The sequence below is a fragment of the Leptonotus elevatus genome, chromosome 7 (genome assembly GCF_054856555.1).
Source record: "Leptonotus elevatus isolate MCC_2025b chromosome 7, RoL_Lele_1.0, whole genome shotgun sequence".
Lineage (NCBI taxonomy): Eukaryota > Metazoa > Chordata > Actinopteri > Syngnathiformes > Syngnathidae > Leptonotus > Leptonotus elevatus.
This window is the reverse complement of record NC_141245.1, coordinates 20090944-20109170: the sequence shown is the minus strand read 5'-3', so window position 1 is coordinate 20109170 and position 18227 is coordinate 20090944. Positions and strand designations below refer to the sequence as shown.

The 18227-nt window shown below is 40.3% G+C and overlaps 1 protein-coding gene across 2 annotated transcripts in view; it reads left to right on the top strand.

Annotated features, from left to right (window-relative positions):
• The window catches only part of lrfn1 (leucine rich repeat and fibronectin type III domain containing 1), a 167551-nt gene that overhangs the window by 86054 nt on the left and 63270 nt on the right, over positions 1-18227 (top strand). For both annotated transcript variants that reach the window (XM_086081140.1, XM_086081139.1), the window contains exon 2: positions 12300-12362. The gene's annotated coding sequence lies outside the window, so the exon portion shown is untranslated. The remainder of the gene's footprint in view (positions 1-12299; positions 12363-18227) is intronic.

Below are 18227 nucleotides of genomic sequence, written 5' to 3'. Positions count from 1 at the left end.
TTATGCATATTATACGAAATAACCAAATTTAAATTGTCAATCTGTCAATGTTATTTTAACCGGACTCCAGTCATTGCTGAATTACAGTCGCTATTTTAGGACCAACAGTACATTTCAGTCCGTCAGTCCGCCAACGTTAATTTAACCATGCTGAATTACATTTTGTCACCACTACTTTCCGCTTGACTTTTTTCGTGACTATTCTTTTCCTCACTTATGCCGCCATTTATAAACTGTCACATTTTTTTTTTTTATCTTTTTATTTTATTTACTTTATTCAATAATTTCACAATCAAAAATCAGGTACATCAAACAAGTACCTTTCAACACATGCACATCAACGTTATGGCCAACTGACTTAATTCTTCCCGTTGTTAAGAGCGTAAAATGGCGCACTGAAGGACACTTGGCTGTCTCACCACAAAAGCTTTGATTTGACTGGTCCTTGAGAGTGAAGCAATGGAAACGGGGAAATAAGTCAAAGCTGAACACCCGATGCGCGAGGTACACATCATTTTTTTGTGAATTTTCTGTCTCACCAGGCCTTGAGGCGAACATCTTGTTTGATATTGTTTCTCTTTGCAAGGCAAAACAAGCTCACTGTGTGGGTGCTGCTTGAGCGACAGCCAATCAAACGCATCCTGCGGTCACATGATTTGAAGACGGCAGCCCCAAGCAAAAAACAAGATTTTTTAAAATCTTTGTTAGTATGTGTGAAGTTACTAATAAGATTTCACTAAGATTTTTGTTTATATATATATATATATATATATATATATATATATATATATATATATATATATATATATATATATATATATATATATATATATATATATATATATATATATATATATATATATATGTGTGTGTGTGTGTTTAAAGTTTATAACCAGTTTACAAAATGTTGCTGGTCCATCATTCGCTACCCTTCCGTCATGGTCAGTCCGTCATTTTATTTGAACCACTTTTCCATCATTTCTTCATCATCACTACTTTAGGACGGACATAGAGGGGTGGGCATTCCATCATTTGTCAATCATAAACAAAACCGGCGTCTGTCAGTGGCGGACTAAGAGGTCCGTCGATACTTGACTTAATTAGTGACGATTAAGCTGACGGACAAAAACCCACTCTTGTCAGTTCTTAGTCTGCCATACTTTTAAGTTTCTTGTCATTCTTCAGCAAAACGGGCTTGTGTCAGTGGAGGACAGTCCAAATACCTTCCTCTTATTATTATGATTCTTCTTTTTCTTCTTCTTATTATATCTTTCATAGAATGTCTTGTGTTAAGATACTTGAACATTAAACCAGACAATGCCTCTTATAATCGGCGTCTTTGCATCCAAGTCATGTAATCCTGATCCACTCATAGCTTAAGAAAGAATTGTGTCAAGGCTCGGATGTATTGTGCATCCGTGGTGGCTAATTTGTGATTCTCAGAATTGACAGTGCTCCGTTAAGGACATGAAATCTTTTTTCACCACGGGATTATGTGGGAAGCAGTCGAATTTTGCATTGAACGCGTGGCCGGCTGGCACAGTGAGATCTGCTTGTATCCAAGTACAACGTCTCTTTCAAAAGATGTCAGCGTTGATGTGAATGGATGGTGACGGACAGGTGGATATTATTAGCCGTTGTTAGCGTTTGTAAGCATCCACTGTCACAATGATGACAAAACATGTTAAGACCGTTAATAAAATGCCATCTGGTGACACAAAGTATCATCAAGGGGGGATGCCAGGATGGCGTTTATTGTTGGCAAACCCAACACCGCCGCGTTTAAGGGCCCCCCGCAGATACCAAAGTAAATAACGGCTCATCTCGAGGGCTCAGCAAAGACGACTAGGGTTCAGATGGGACCTGAAAAGTAGATCAGATTTTCCTTTTGGCCTTTTTCAAAGCTGTCAGCGTGACTAAGCCAAGACCGCAAGTCATGTTCAGCGCCATTGTTGGTAGAGATGAAAACGACCGAAAATGTTGAACATGTTGTATTGGCAGCGTTCTGGAAAAAGGGCTTTTCAGGTTGAAGGCCTTTCCTTGCTGTGTCGTGGCAAAAGTCCACTTTGTTCAAAGAAGCCATTGAAATTTCATCGCATCTCATCTCGTGATACTTTATGCCTTTTTGGAAAGTTTCATCCACCGCTTCACTGATTTAAATCTTTAAAGGGATGGAACATGGAAGAGATGTTCACCCAAACTTCCATGACCTTCTTCTCATTCTGAGCATGAATTGAGCAAAAAAATTAAAAACAGCCTTCGCTTAATTCAAGTCAGGACTTTTATTCGGTGACTGTATTTAATACCTCGCTGTGCACAAAGCTCCAAGGCCAGTCTTCTCTATTGGATCTGCACAAAATGACTTCAATAGATATTGCAGAGCAAAGAAGTAAGTCTTAAAAATATGTTGAAATATTTAGAAAATAAAAAGCAGGGTTGCATCAGGAAGGCCATCTGGCAACAAAATCATGCGAGTGAGTTGCTGCGGCAACCCCTGAATGGACAACTGCGCCCTTTGTGACAAACCAGCCCTATATCATCAACTTTCCCATTTCGCAATATGGTAAAATCCGAATGGTTTGCCAAAGACAACTATGAATTAAATGAAATATTAGGTTTGCCATGATACTATATGTATTATGTATGTATGACAAATTGTACCCTACCTCTCGGACCACAACTCACCATGTGGATTGATTTGTTTATGAAGTGGAACCCTGCATGCACACCCTGTTCTAAAGCATCAATGTTAACATCACAATTTTAACAAAGGTCCTGAATCAGATTATTGTCGTCATAACGCGCCGGAAATGGATGGCCGTTAATTTGAGGGGAAGCACCGCATGTTTCCGTGCAAAATGTCACATCAACTTTAAATCATAGCGGACTGTGTTAACGAAGGCCCTTCCATCGTTGTCATCATGGTGCCATTGAGAAGTGACTGACTGATGCATTATTTTATTACGCAAGTCTACAGATCACGGGTGCAATATCCACAGCCTTTTCTGACGAGGTGACTGTGAATGCGCCGTAGAAATGATACGCATTGTACGCATATGGTCAATTATGCAGAATTTGTTGGATGTGTACAAAAGTTCTACAATCCAACAACACTGCACTGAAAAGTGACATTTTCTCTCTGCTGTGCTATATTTGTTCAGATTATCGGCATCTGTTTGCTCTCCTGGTGCTTCATTTGGCCAATAATCCGTCGCCTTGACAATCCCAATACGGTTGATATTTGTCAAAGCATCTACTGTATTTAAAAGTATCCTACGTAGCTCATAAGTCAAGACAATGCTGCTCGTATCGATTAACAAAAGGTCACATGAGCATTTGTTTGCTGCCGCCTCAGAAATATTTCATTGCGTCTTAAACACGTGCAAGCCAAAGAAAATGAAAGAGAAATGAAGTTATAGACAGAGGCTTAAAGCCCGCTGAGGCCTTTATCAATACTGTCCAGTGCAATCGATCGGTCCATTAAGGTATCCTTTAATGGAGTCAGTCCCTCGTGTATGCATGCATTTGTCAGTAAACTAATATCTTTTCCTGCTTGGAGAATGATTAGGGATGCTACATTCAAGCCAAGTCATGGTTCTCACTCATTGATTACCTACGCCAAGGCTTTAGCTAACTCAACCTTGTGGAGTGTTGGGACACAGGCCAGCGATTTAAACTATTAAATGTTGGGCCATTTTCAGGAGTGGATACTACCGCTTGGCCTTGGCAGAGGTCTGCACTTTTTGGCAGCTGTCCACCATTTTGGAATGCCTATTAGAAGTGGAACACTATCAACTAACTGCCTTTTCCTAAGCCAGTGGTTCTCACACTTTTGACACCAAGTACCACCCAAATAATATTTAGTACTCTAAGCACAAAATACGTTAGCGTAATAGGCCTTATGTTCATAAAAAAAAAAAAACTGACGAACAAACATTAACGCCCACCACCACGTTCTGCCACTCGTTGATCTGTACTAACTCGACTTCTCCAGCTAATCACAAATAACACTCTGCTGGTTATATTTAAAGTCTCCTGGAAATTAAAAAAGTTATGAACACAACTGCAGTGTTGAGAGTGAGTCTGGTGCTGTTATCGCCTCCTATAGGTCTGGAGTGGAACAGGATCAACATTGGCACATTACAAATGTACAATTGCGCGTGTCTTTATTAAAAGTAGAAAACATTTTCAATTGTCTCAGTTGCCACTATGAATAGATGTGACATTATAGTTAAGTCTTGAGAAAGGGCTTCACTTTCAACTCTCCTCAACGTGAAAAAACTCAGATAGCCTACAAAAAAAGCAGTCATTTGTTTGGTCAACCAGTTTGTAGCGTGGCATTATCACCACTACAGCACTGAAGTATAATTATCCCTGAGTCATCATATGTTGGCACATTTTCTGCTATTTCCTACCGTTTTTACCTTTTGATGTGCAGTATAGCGGCTAAGCTAGGTGGTTGAGAAACTGCACATTTTTTACAGATTTGTCAGCTACTGCCACCTTTAGGAATGGAGTGGAACAGTATTGATTGGAATTTTAAACTGACATCATCGATTTTTTTTAAACTTTTTACCATCTCTTACGTAATACACTAGCCACTAATCGCTTCGGGGTGGTCTGTGCCCTGAGTGCCATTTGTTGTGGTTGTTTACGTGGTGCTGGTAAATGTGCTCAGCGTAAAAATAGACAATATCAGAGGCTTTAGCTCATACTGTGGGGAGGCATGATATCATATAAGCAGGAGCAGACAACAACAGTGTGACTCATCATGGACGGAGGAAGTGGTCTCTCACGAGTGTCACATGTCATGGAGCTCACCTCCATTACCTTCGGCGCCTGGATTCGGTCATAGGCACATGACTAAGTGGTTTATTTATTTACTGCTTTCTCCTGGTTCACTGACTTGTATTTTATGGGCAGAGTTTTGGCAAAAGCCTTACTTGAAAATGGCTGCACCACCGCCGCGTTTATTAGAGCGTAGATTATTTGATGTGATTCTCTCGGGCAACTTGTATTATTGCTCACCGCGGTCACTGTCTGTGCCGCCTCGTGCCACCCCCCGCCCACAATGGAGTCCTGACATCCTAGCCGCAGTAAATGCCATATTACAAAGTCGTAAAAAAAATAAAAAAATACAAATACAAAAAGGCACATATTACTCCTCGTTCTTTTTTACTCCTCCGCACGGACCATTATCTCTGCACAGTGCAGCCCACGTTACCGGCTTCTACTTCACCTCGGGTTGCTGCCTTTGTCTGGAGCGCTCTCATCTGTTGGGGTTTGCTTTGGTCGCCCTGGAGGTATCGGTGATGGCCGGAATGCCAAGTGCGTGGGTGGACTAAGAGAAGCGTATGCTGTCGGTTAGATCACCCTCAGCAGAGTTTGCTGCAGAACTCTGGTCTTCTTTTCTTTCTTTTTTTTTTGCAAGCCTACAAAATGGGCTCAACGTGTATGCAAGAGTCGAGCTGTCGGCAAGGCAGTGGCTTGACGTGTGTTGGTATTTGTCCAAGAGTTCCCCCGCCATGGCTGTGCCGCCGCCTTGTTTTGTATTCCGTCCGCAGTCGTCGCCTCCAAAGAGGATGATTAAACAAGCGGGAAAGAACGAGCCACGCTTAGACTGCATAGCCTCTTGCCACCAGTCTCGTTGCATCCCAGCGGCCTGCGATCAAATATGTGTTGCTTTATTTGTTTTTTTACTGAGGGCTTTATAATAGCATTGGGGGTAGTGGACGCAAATGTTGTTGTTGTTTTTTTTACTTCTAGCTTTAATATACTCTAAGAAAAATAGTCTCATTCTTCCTTTTCCATAGTTGCCGGTAAAACTGTCAAGTAATATCTTGCTTTACTACCAAAACTATGTGTAGAATGTATGCATACCATTAGTCAAAGGTCTGGACACACTTTCAAGATCTATGGATTGAGAAACTGTGTCCAAACCTTTGACTGGTAACGTACGATCACTTGCCTCTCAGTGAAAGCAATGAAACAATTAATCTACCTTGGAAACAGGTACCTTGGGCATAGTTGGCCTTTTGGCGTCTGACTTGATCGATTGTACTTTTGAGGGACAGAAATGTACGCTTACTGTCGGCTCACAGTCATACAAAGGTTGGAAGTTGTCTAAGGTTGGAGCTGTAAGGAATAACGGCCAGTAGTTGCTTTGTAGCCTTGGAAAAGGCACACACAGTTACTCTGTATTCCCAGGGCTTGATTCTATTTCTACTTCTCACCATGTTGTCTATTGGAAAAAAATATATTGAAGATCTTTTCAGGCTTCAGTGCTATTCTTGCCCTTGACTGTTACAGTTTACAATTCTAACAGTTACCTTGGAGTCTTAAGTTGCTATCGTGGATACACGAAGTGTAGCGTAGCCTTTCCCAAACGTTTGGATTCCGACTTGTTTTCATTGGATGCCAGATTGTCAGAGCAATGTGTGGCGAGCCATTTCATTGCCTTGAACTTTTTTTTTTTTTTTTTTTTTGCTGAAAAGTTTGGGAGTCCTCGTGTAGAGTGTAGCTTGAGTGACAGAAATTGATTGGTCAGTTGTTTGAGGTGTTAGTTACTCTACGGTACCACAGTGCCTTTGTTGCAGGAGACATGAAGAGACTCCTGCTCCTATTTCTGACAAAACAACACCATTGTACTAAGAGTGGCTTGTCACTTGAGCGGTACCCTTAAAGGTACTGGTTTTGTCATCTTAACACTTTTAGTAACACGCCTTGCATACTTTTGTTACCTACTATTTGATCTACATGTGTTTAAGTTCATGTTGGGTTTGCATCTGGGAAAACATTGCGCAACCTTGATGTGCTTTAGTGTAGATTCGACTTTGCCGGATAAAAACAAACTCTTCTTACACATGTCTTCTGATGCTATAAACTTATAAAGTACACATTTTTTGCTTTTAAGGTCTTAGTCATTTGTCACTAGTGTGATACCAGTGAAAAGGTGCTGCTTTTATACTCTTAACACTTCAGTCGTAGCCTCAAACTTGGTTCTTGAGGGGAACATTTTTGGCAACCTACTTTTGATCTTTGTGCAGTTTGTCACTTTTTCACTCACGACTGCCACCTCTGGCCCAAAGCGTAACTGCAGCATCTGTGTCTGGCTCGTTCATGGTGCGCGTGCGAGTACGTGCACAATCTTCAAATGAGGTCAGAAAAACTGCGCCCCCTCCCCTGCCCAAAGAAACTGTGGAGTGTGCAGGGTCCGCACACTCAACTATAAAGGGAAGATAAAAGCTGATAGGTGCAGTCAGAGTAAAACAGTCAGGGCTCTTTGTACTCATCTGGGCGTTGGTGGAGCATGCGTGATGAAAAAGCTTTAACATGACCTTTTTTAAACATCACAATGCACCTTTAAGGTACAGGATTTGAGTAGTTACTGATGCAGTACCATACAACCATATCGCCAAACGTCCTTCGTGTACAGTCTAAAAACAGTTGGGTCAAAAACAACTCAACTATGGGGGAAAAAAAATGGACCGATCCTCTACTTGGGTCAATTTGACCCAACTTGGAGTCAGGAAATGGGTATTTTCAACTCATAAATATTGGTCAGAAAAAATTGGGTCATTTGTATAAACAACCCAGAAAGTTAGGTCAAATTGACCCATAAGGTGGTTAGGTCCATTTTTAATCCGTGATTGGGTTATTTTTGACCCAACTATTTTTAAAGTGTACTTGAGTGTAAAGTCTACTTTAGATGACATAAATGGTTTGTTAGTCGTTTTATAAATTTGACACATTTTACACACGCCAGTACTTTGTAGTCCAGTAACTGACCTTGAGGGACACAAATTGATCAGGACTGTCTTTATTTCTGACATTTTTTTTGCAATGATATGTAGTAGTTCCACCAAAACTTGCCCAGTAATAAGTGCTTTGGTGGACTTAACTGCTGAGCTAACTTGTGCAGAAGCTTTTTTTCCCCCACTTTTCACTGGCAATTCTAGAGGGTATTTTCCTCTTCGGGGTGATCATGGTTTTAGGCATCCCAGACCTCGCGTTAGAAGATAAATACAGACGGTCTGTTTAATGCTCACGTGCAGAACGCTGCATTTTGTCCCCGTACCGGGAGACATCGTGGAAAAAGCTCAGGGCCCTCCTAGCGCCGGCCCACTGCTGTGAAGCGCCGGACAAATGTGCTGTTTGTCCTTGACGGCGGCTGCGGATGAGAAGCGCGGCAACGCACACAAAGCAAACAGCCACCCTGACAGCTGCAGTTGGGAGGTTCTAATGAGTCATCAATCATGTCATCGGTCTTCTGTTGGGTGGGCAGGCAGGCCGTGGATGGGCCAATATACTGTGTTTATAGCTGACCTAAGTCTGCCCTGACCTAAGCCTGCATTCAAAACTAATCCACTACTAGCGTAACATTTGATTGTTTGTGTCAAGTACAGTACATTTTACTGCGTGATCTGTTGTTTTTGTTGTTGTTGTTGTTATTAATGGAAACAGAAATTACAAAGAGTACAATATCTACTGTATTTCATTGTGCCTGTAATGGCAACGAAACATGGACATTTGAATCAGTTAATTTAAAAATAAATATTTAAAAATATCAAAAATATTTATGATATTTTGTATTTTAATTTATAAGTGTTAATTTTTTCAAATCAATTTTAACATTACAGTGTGCTAAAGGAAGCTGTTCTTGACTTAAGTTGTGAGGTCAGCTGTTGCTAGAAAACAAATAAAGTTTTGAATGGCATGTTTTTAACGCACATATTTGGCCACTGTATACTTTAAAAAATGACATCACAAACTAATTGGCTTTTGGGATCTTAAAATGTTGGGTAACGAACACACCTTAGTTATCATCCAGCCTTGTAAGTAGGGGGATGTGCAAGTACCGATACAAGGTATGGGCGCCCGGCAAATACCTGGCCTTATTTCAAGGTATCGGTATTCATGAGGGTGACTTTACGATCAGGAAGTAGAAATAGGAAGAATATAAAATTGCCATTAATTTTACGCTATTTTAAGAAAAGAAAATGCAATATTAGGATGTATAGGGCTTTAAATTATCAGTCTTTTTTTTTTCAAAATAAGTAGTAGTATCGATACTTGGTATCGGTGAATTGAGTATTCGTACTGGTATCAGTACTATTCAACATCCTTAATTATAATCAGTAATTGTTGGTGTGCATTCAATTTGTGTAGTTTTGTGAAAAAGTATAAAAACATTTATATCGTCGCTGCTATGTGGAAAAACTCTTATGTATTTTTTTTTTTCCTTTTTTAGGTTTTTGGGATGTCTGCATTCAGTTTCATCCCCAAAACATAAATAAAAAAATAAAAAAAATAATATATATATATATATATATATATATATATATATATATATATATATATATATATATATATATATATATATATGTATATATATATATATATATATATATATATGTGTATATAAATACCAAAATGTATGTGTTTTTCACATAGCAGCGACGATACATCAAATTGTCGTCTGTGACTCCACACGCGGATCAAGAGGCCTCGAAAGCGACACTATTTTTGAAGCGAGGGAGACAGGCATCATGATTAAATGGAAGAATCGACATTCCGCCGAGGCCCTTCGCCGCCTTTGAGGAGTCACGTGCCTTGCGTGTGCACGATGACCCGTGTTTGATGTTGTGCGCATGTGGGCGTTTTTGACGAGCAGACGAAGGAGCTGTTAGCATGCAGTCACACTCTGGAAGATTACAGCCCAGTAGTCTCCCTGTGTGGATGTGCACGTGTATTAATGAATTCCTTTCACGCGGCATGCCTCAGAGAACATAGGATGGACACGACGGCGAGAAAGCGCCATGCGTGAAATTGTCGTCCTCGGCTCACACCTCGTCGGCGGGAGAAGGGGGGAGGTGGCGATTGGTTGCTTACGTGGTGACATGCTGAATAAAGGTGTTAATCTTAAAATGTTTAGAGACAGAGAGAGAGAGAGAGAGAGAGGAAAGGTTCGGGGAGATGTTCCATGTTTGTGATCAGCACACGAGAAAAAGAGCCGCACTCTTTTGTTCCGGATAAACTTGTTTACACCCCCAGTTTGACGTTCTTGATTGAACTGAATTGCAGGGAGCCATTAAGTCATTGTTCAAGACTGTTGCTTTTGCAATTGGGCTCAATGGAAAACAAAATGACAGCTATTCTTATTCCTGAAGGAGCAAAATACGTGTTCTTCCTGTCAACTTAACTAAGATGCATCAGTGTGTCTACATTTAGGGAACGTCGATGAAAACAAATACTTGGACTATAAATGGAATACATTTGTCTGTATGGAGAGTGGAGTAGCAACTTAAATAAGATGCACGGTGCGCGTTAATACCATTGTGACCCAGCTGTAACAATAACTCCAAAATATCTCACTCCGATAAAGGCGGCGTAAATAAATCCACTCGCTCTGCAGCCGGTGGATGAGCACAAACCACTGAAGTGAGCCACTTCTATCAACTTTGCTGATTTTTCTTTGTGCCAAAGTGTTGCAAAGTAGGCCACAGAGTTGAGTTAGTTCCCCCAGAGAATAACAGATAGTGTTTTGTCTGGTTTTTTCCCTTCCTCTAATTTCCACGCGTTGAATTGACCTCAAAGTACTTTTTAAAAAACCTATGAATAAGCAAAGTGGCCTAATATACACAAAAAGAGCCCCTTAGTTTTAATCCGTCATCTTATCTGAGACATTAGGGTTTAGCGGTGCGGCAAAAAAAAGGCAGTTTGGTACCTATCTGTGAACAACTGATAAGTTGCCATTTAGGACAAATGTGCACAAAAAGTGTCAATTCAGCAGTAACAGCTCAGCTGGTTTACCATTAGCATGCCTGCTTCACAGTGCAGAGGTTCTAGGTTCCAATCTCAGCCCAGGTCTTCTATGTGGTTTACTCCAGGTACCTTAGCTTCCTGACACAGGTCTAGAGACAAGTGCTAACTGTGCGTGTGTGGCGTTTTCTGTCTTTTGGTATCTTTGTATATGGGTGCAATTAAAAATGGGTGTTGTGGGAGTGACCACAGCCCACCAGAAATGGACTCAAAGTCCATGCAGGATGTCACATTATCATGATTGATTTCTACAATAATTCAGAGGGATTGTACCAACATCTAATTTCAGAACCTGCACCACAAGTTAGACCTGGTTTAAAGCTTAGTCTACTTTCTGTCACGAAATTCTCAGGTGCGCCGGCGAGGTGTAATAGAAATATATCTTCAGTCAATATAACTTTAATATCTTCAGTCCGCCATTGCATTGCGATCTGCCAAACTATATGATATAATATATACGATGATATAATAATAAGGTATTACATTATCGGTAAATTTTATTGGGGAAATTATTGGGTTATTGGGTTTTATTAAATTTTTTAATCAAGTGCAAATTTTATGACTTTTTCAGAAAATTATTACATAATAAGGTGCTACATGGAGCCTTAAATTCCTATGAGAATAACACTGAATGCCAAAACTGAATGAAACACCTGAGTTGGGATAAACAGGCCAAACTTGAATGAAATTTTCATTCAGAGTTTCTGGATTCGGATCTTTGTCGATCCAATCAGAAGTCATGTTTTACGGCGCATGCCGTCTTGATAAAATTAAATAGTAAATAAGTAAATTTGCAGTGGTTTCGTTTACGTACCTGAAAATGATGACTTCCAACCGGAAGGTGCTCTGCAATGGGAGAGCTTATCAAACTGTTGCTTTAATAAAAAAAACAATCACAACTACTGTCTTCAATTTAGCCGACTTGATAAACAACTTGATGTTTACATAGATCAGCTGTTGTGATTACATGCAGTGGCACATGTAAACGCCACGTTTTTTTTTTTTTCCTTTTTACCTCCATGCTGAGTGTCAGAAACAAGGTCACGCCAATTACACATAATGACCTGTGATGGCTTCCTGTGTGGGGCATGTACGTACCTGTCGCCGCGGGAAACGATAAAATGCACAAATAAATGCCGGTGCCGCAATGCCATGACCTTTCAGCCCATGATTCAAACGCGCTTCAGTACATGAAACCTTATATAGCAACCGTTTTGTAAGCTCTAATGAAATACGTTAGAAAAGGTCGATATAAATGACTATGTTGGCTCTGCGTCAACATAAAGCTGGCAATCATCTATAAAAGAGGTAGGCATGTAAAATAATGACTTTTCCTATCACGCTGTAAAGATAAAAAATATAAAGCTGCAGTTGTGGCTCATGACGTTGGTGATGATTGGTGACTCTATTAAAAGTGTTTTTGCTGATGTTATTTTTTGCCACGTACGCTAAACCGTGATCTCCTCTTTCTTCTCCAGACGCAGGCCGCTTTCAAGTAAAGCCTCGCGACGAGCAACCCGCCGGAGCGGCGCGATAGTCGGGTGAGTTCTTAAATTGAAACCACGGGTGGGGGGGAAAAAATCCAAAGCACAATTTAAATCTCATTTCAATAACACGCTGACACGCATAAGCTGTTGGGTTGCAGAGGAGCAGAGGGTAAGACACGACAGGCCCGTGCGTGTACTTGATGTCTTTGAAGCATCTTTCACGTCCTCGCTTGCGTATTCGGCACATCTTTATGTCGCTGTGAGGTTCCTGTTTTGAAACTTGTCGAGTCCCCAACACTAGTTTTTGAATTTTCATTATTGTTTTGTTTTGTCAATTCTGTTCGTTTAAATTTTTCTTCCGACTCCGGCTCATTTTGTTGAATGTTATGTTTCTTCTTCTTCCTTGGAATTCGCACCAAAAATGTCAGACTTCCTCTTCAGTTCCGAGAATGGGTCTTTGACAATTTTTTCTCCGCCCTGTAATTGTAGACGTGCACAAAATTCCACGTTGATCAACAAAACGAGTGTTAGGAGGCAAATTTCTTCTGCGTGAGAGACTTTGATATGCCAATAAGCTTCGTCATCATTTGATGGAAAAGTCCAACAAGCTTGGCAATTTAGAGTTGGCCATCTGTCTAGGATACCTGCTTCCCATTGGGGCTCATTCAGATGAATTCCGGCAAGGGTCTTTAGAAGACTTTTTCATGTGTCTTGATACAATAGACACGTCCGCCCAATTTTGTTTTGATCGTTGAAACTGATGTCGTGGGCAGATTTTGTCAAATTTACCAGGGGACGCAACTATGGAGAGTCGTGTTCGGTGCCACTCAAATACTACATAAATGTTCACAATGATGCACACGCTTACAAATATTGGTGCGCAAGAGACCCAAGGATGTTGAATGTTGGTCAAGCCCGTGTTTTGTCATTTCTCATGTCGGCCCCACACATTGAAGGCTGCAAAACATTTCATCTTGTTTACCTCACCTCTATGGAGGACCAAAATTAAAATAAATAACTAAATAAAAGTGAAAATAAAAACGGATGTAAAATATAATTCAAAAATTTAATACAAAAAATAAGTATAAACAGAAATAAAAAATAACAAATATACACACATACACACAAATAAATAAATTAAAGTTAGTTAAAAATAAATACAAACTAGATTCAAATAAATAAATGTGGAAATAAATACAAAATAAATATATAATTATAATTAAATGTCAATCAATAAATAAAAGGCTCTGCTCGCATTTATTTATTTCCTGCTGCAGACTCAACATGAAATGCGTCATGAAATGTTATTCAAATGAGGGGTCGGTCCCAAAAAATCTGTTGTTTCTTACAAACCAACTCAAGGTTGGGTCAATTTGACATGATATGGGGTTAGTCCAATTTTTTTCAACCCATTTTTCAATTTTTTTTTATCCAGCAGTTTTAAGGGTGTATTGGGGTGGGTACCCGATTTATCGCTAGCTTTAACTCATCAGGATCAAAATCTTGACCCAACATTCCGGGTCAAATCCTCAACCCAATGCTCTGGGTATAAATAACAGACGCCCTATAGAAAATGGCTGGCTTTAAAATCGCCATGTTCATTTATAGACACACAAAAACACACACACTCATACATGTCGAGGATCACACTTTGCCTCCACTGTAGCTGGAATGGTGCAAAAACAGCGTCTCATTTCCTTCCTCTCAGCCACATTCATATCCAAGCCGCCATGTTTTCTCTCACGCACGCGCACACACACTCAGTGTGACACTGATAGCTCTGGGCTCACATGAGCCGAGCTCGAATGGCCTGTGCAAGTGGGAGTGGGCTCCGTTATCAGAGCGGCTGCTCCGCCACCCGGCAATCGGGCCAGCATCCTCTCCTCCTCCTCCCTCGTCCTCCTATTGCTGCGACAGATTTAATTTCTTGTCCCAACAGGGCAAAGCTCCCTCTGAGGAGCGATGGCTGTGCTGTGAACACAGATGGAGGATTCAGATGAGAGATGCTTCTGATAAACTTGTGAATGTCAGCAGATGAAACCTGATTGCCTGCTTTTGAATGATTATTTTCTCCCCTCTGAGGCGCTAGTAAAAGAAGCTATCAAACCTAGTGCGAACGATGCCGCTCGAAATGCAACGATGCCACGTGTGTGTACACTGCAAACCCTGAGAGAGCAAAAGAAAAATTGCTTTTGTTACTTTGCGTTTCATCATGTTTTCTTGCTTTTCGTACAAACATCTTCAAGACTAGCGCCACACGACACTTAAAGGAGAGGTTTTATGAATATTTTGTCACAATTTGAAACAATTCCCACCTGTTTTAATACAACATGTCTGTGACATGCTTTCGTTGAAGTAGTTCCTTCAGGTGCTCGCTCTTTTGTACACATGCTAGCACCTCCCACCAGAAATTCCATAGAGGCAGCAGAAGGTAGAAATGTTTTGGGGTAATGAGGAGACGTCTCCCAAAATTGATGTGTTGCTCAACCCTCACACCTCCATGCATGTTTAAAGGGAAGTCAACCCCCAAAACAATTTCTTGGCAGGATGTTCTATGCAGCCCCGCTAGACAAAATATGGTATTCTGGTTGATTTTGCATTAGTGGAATATGACTTAAGCAGCAAAATCAAGTAGTTTTTATCAGTATTAGAAGGCGGCCATTTTGCCACTTGCTGTCGAGTGAAAATTACATCAAAATTTCTCAGGTCTCAAGTATACGACAGTGTATTAGCGCCACGTATAAATATATATTTTTTTAGAGGGCAGGGGTAATATTCAGAGAAAAAAACAAGTGGTTAATTTGCGAGTTTATTAAGTGCCAAATTTGCCACTTTATAAAATGGGAAATTTGCGAGTTTATTAAGTGGGAAATTTGCGAGTTTATTAAGTGGCAGATTTGCGAGAGAAAAAAATCAGTAACTTACGAGAAATAGCCGTAGCGTACTACTCGGATGTTTGTGCCAATACTTCTCGGTCAGGTTTTCAAATACGGAGATAGTAATGGCTCTAACCATATCATGTTAAGCATTCACACTTTGAAGAGTTGGGTACTGCCAGCGACAAAGACACCTCGCTTTGCGAAGGTCCACACGCTGAGGATCAAGCATTTAAGTTAATTTGTTAACATAAATATTTACTTGTACATTTATGTTTCCAGAATTATTATTTACACATTCATCAATTATGGTATTTTTTTGTACAAGTAGCTAAGTTCATGTGTCGAATCTGCTGCTCTCCGTCATTCACTTGCATTTACCTAAAGTATGCTCGCTTCTGATTGGTTAGTGTTGATCAGCTGATATGGGATCAGGAAGTGTTGTCGCTCAAGCTGCCGTGTATGACGAGTAAAGTTTACATTAAGATTGAATCCGTCTCCATCCTGTCTTTTCATTTTATATACAGTGTCCCATTAACCACCAATGAATACTCACATTAGACTATAGCTACACTACATGTATTTCTTGTAAGTTTCTGTGTGTTTTTCTCGCAAATCTGCCACTTTATAAAGTGGCAAATTTACGAAATTTTTTCTCGCAAATTTGCCACTTTATAAAGTGGAAAATTTCTGACTTCATAAACGGCCAAATATGCACGTTTTTTTCTTTCTGAAAATTGTCCCCGCCCTCTAATAAACATAAATTTGTACGCGTCCCTTATACGCCGCCGTACAAGTAACAACCAATCACAGCTCAGATTCAGAAAAAAGGTGAGCTGTGATTGGTCGTTTGCCTGAGCCCTGAGCAACTGTGATGTCTTCTTAAGTCGACAGCAAGTGGCAAAATGGCCGTCCCCTGAGATGGTTAAAAAGGATTGGATTTTGCTGCATAACTCATATTCCACAAATGTAATAATAATAATCAGAATGTCATGTTTAGACTAGTGAGGTCACATATAACAGCTTCACTACCTGCTGGCTATGAGATTGAACTTCACGGTTGCGACTTGGCGCACCCACGGCCAATGTCTTCTAGCCTCTACGTCACGGCCGCTAAATGTAGCAGATATCGAAGCAGATTGTTTTCCGGGAGCTGAGGTTTACATGGCGAGGGGACCATGAGAGGAAATTGATCGCGGCGTTGACAGGCCCGCAGGAAGCTTTTATGCACAGTGGGAGTGTCTGCCTGCAGCACCGCACGGCACGCTTGGGGAGGGGAGGAGAAGCAGAAATGGACTGCATCAGCTAATCTGACAAAGGTTTAAAATAGAAAGTTAATGATCCGCTCTACGAGCAATAAAGAAAGCATTGCGCTTGCCGTTGTTTTCACCTGCATATACATATTGTCTTAATGAAATCAGCAGAGTGTTTTTTAATTAGGATTAAATGCCTTTTGAGGGGGGAAAAAAATGTTTTCCCATCATTTCAAGTCATTGTGGAGTTTGGCACAAGCACAGAAATAGCTGAATTAACGTGCACGGTGTTTCTGGAATGAGGTTTTTGTCTTTTGGAGCACGGAGAGCAGGAAATGAGATTGGCACCTTTGATTGATTCACTTTGGAGGGTGAAGGCTTATTCATTTGTTTCTCAAAATTAAAGCACAGTGATCGCTTAAAATTCAAGCTTGTCTTTTACCGCAGTCAAATTGGCTTGGTTACCGTTGGCCTCGTCTTTTTAAGACAACACTATGCTACTATAATCATACACCAGTGATTTGTTAAAGTTACTCTCATTCCATTCTGGTTTTAACAGTGGATTAGCATATCCCTTATCTCTTCATTTACTTTATTTTAACCTAATCTTGGACCTGGGTGTCGTATTTTGCGCCACATCATGTGAAAATGTATTGGTACGACAACACACATTTCTTTAATCCTTTAAAATTCCAATTTAAATATCACTCGAAATAACAACCACATACACTACTAATATAATATAAATGGACTACTACTAATATAGTAAGATAATAGAAATATTTATACCGGCTGCTCTTGATGTGCACTTGTTGGCCTCTTAGGGGCAGTGTCATGTCGTGCGTGCATGGAGTACAGTACACACTTATTTGTGATTGAGCTCTATTACTATAACTTGTTTGCTCACAGATTATGAAGAATGTGTGCCTTTCAGTGTTGTTATATTAGCTGTGTGTAAATATTTGTTAATTGAAGGAACATCACTCCCAGAAGTCAATGCTAATTTATTGTTAGCATGTCAATGGGATTTTACATTGACTTTAGCGTTAGCACTGGCGATTTTTTGTTGTTGTAAAACAAAGCATGTCTTGTATTTAAATATACAACGTGTGTAATTATTTTGTTGCGTGCTTAGTTTTAGAGATAACACCAACTGGTTGTCATTAAACAGCTTAAAACACACTCAGGGATGGCAGAATCACATAGAGGTCACATGCTTGCTACGCAAGAAGAATGGTGCATTCATGGCCTGTCGGGAAGTTGCAAATATATCGCACCGTTCAGCACATTGTTTTCTCCCTTTATGTATGACTTGAAACCAAAATCCAGCATAAATTTCGATTCATTACCAAGCCCTAAATTCCAATTCAGGTACAATGACTCCAGAAGTTTGGTCTCAGGTCCTGAAACTGGATGAAAGAATGGCTAAGAACAAAACATTGGACAGTTGAAAGGTGGCCTTGTATGAACCCAGATGGAATTCTTGTTGACCATAATGGGTTTTGTACTAAAAGCGCTAGAGATATTGATTTACAGCTCTTTTCTCAGTTTCTTCTGAGGAAAAAAGCAGGTTAGAAAGTATGAATCTCTTCCAGCGCGACATCAAACAAATAAGGTTTGTGTGTGTGTTTACCCTTTCTTTACACAGAATCAGAGTTGTCAACTCGGCTGTCAAAATTTTCATTTGCTCGCTGGACATCCGGCACGCAAAAGACAGGAACCATCATTTAGACCACGTTGATTAGTGCTTTTCGGCAAATCGTGATCAGTATGATTTCGCTATCATGCGA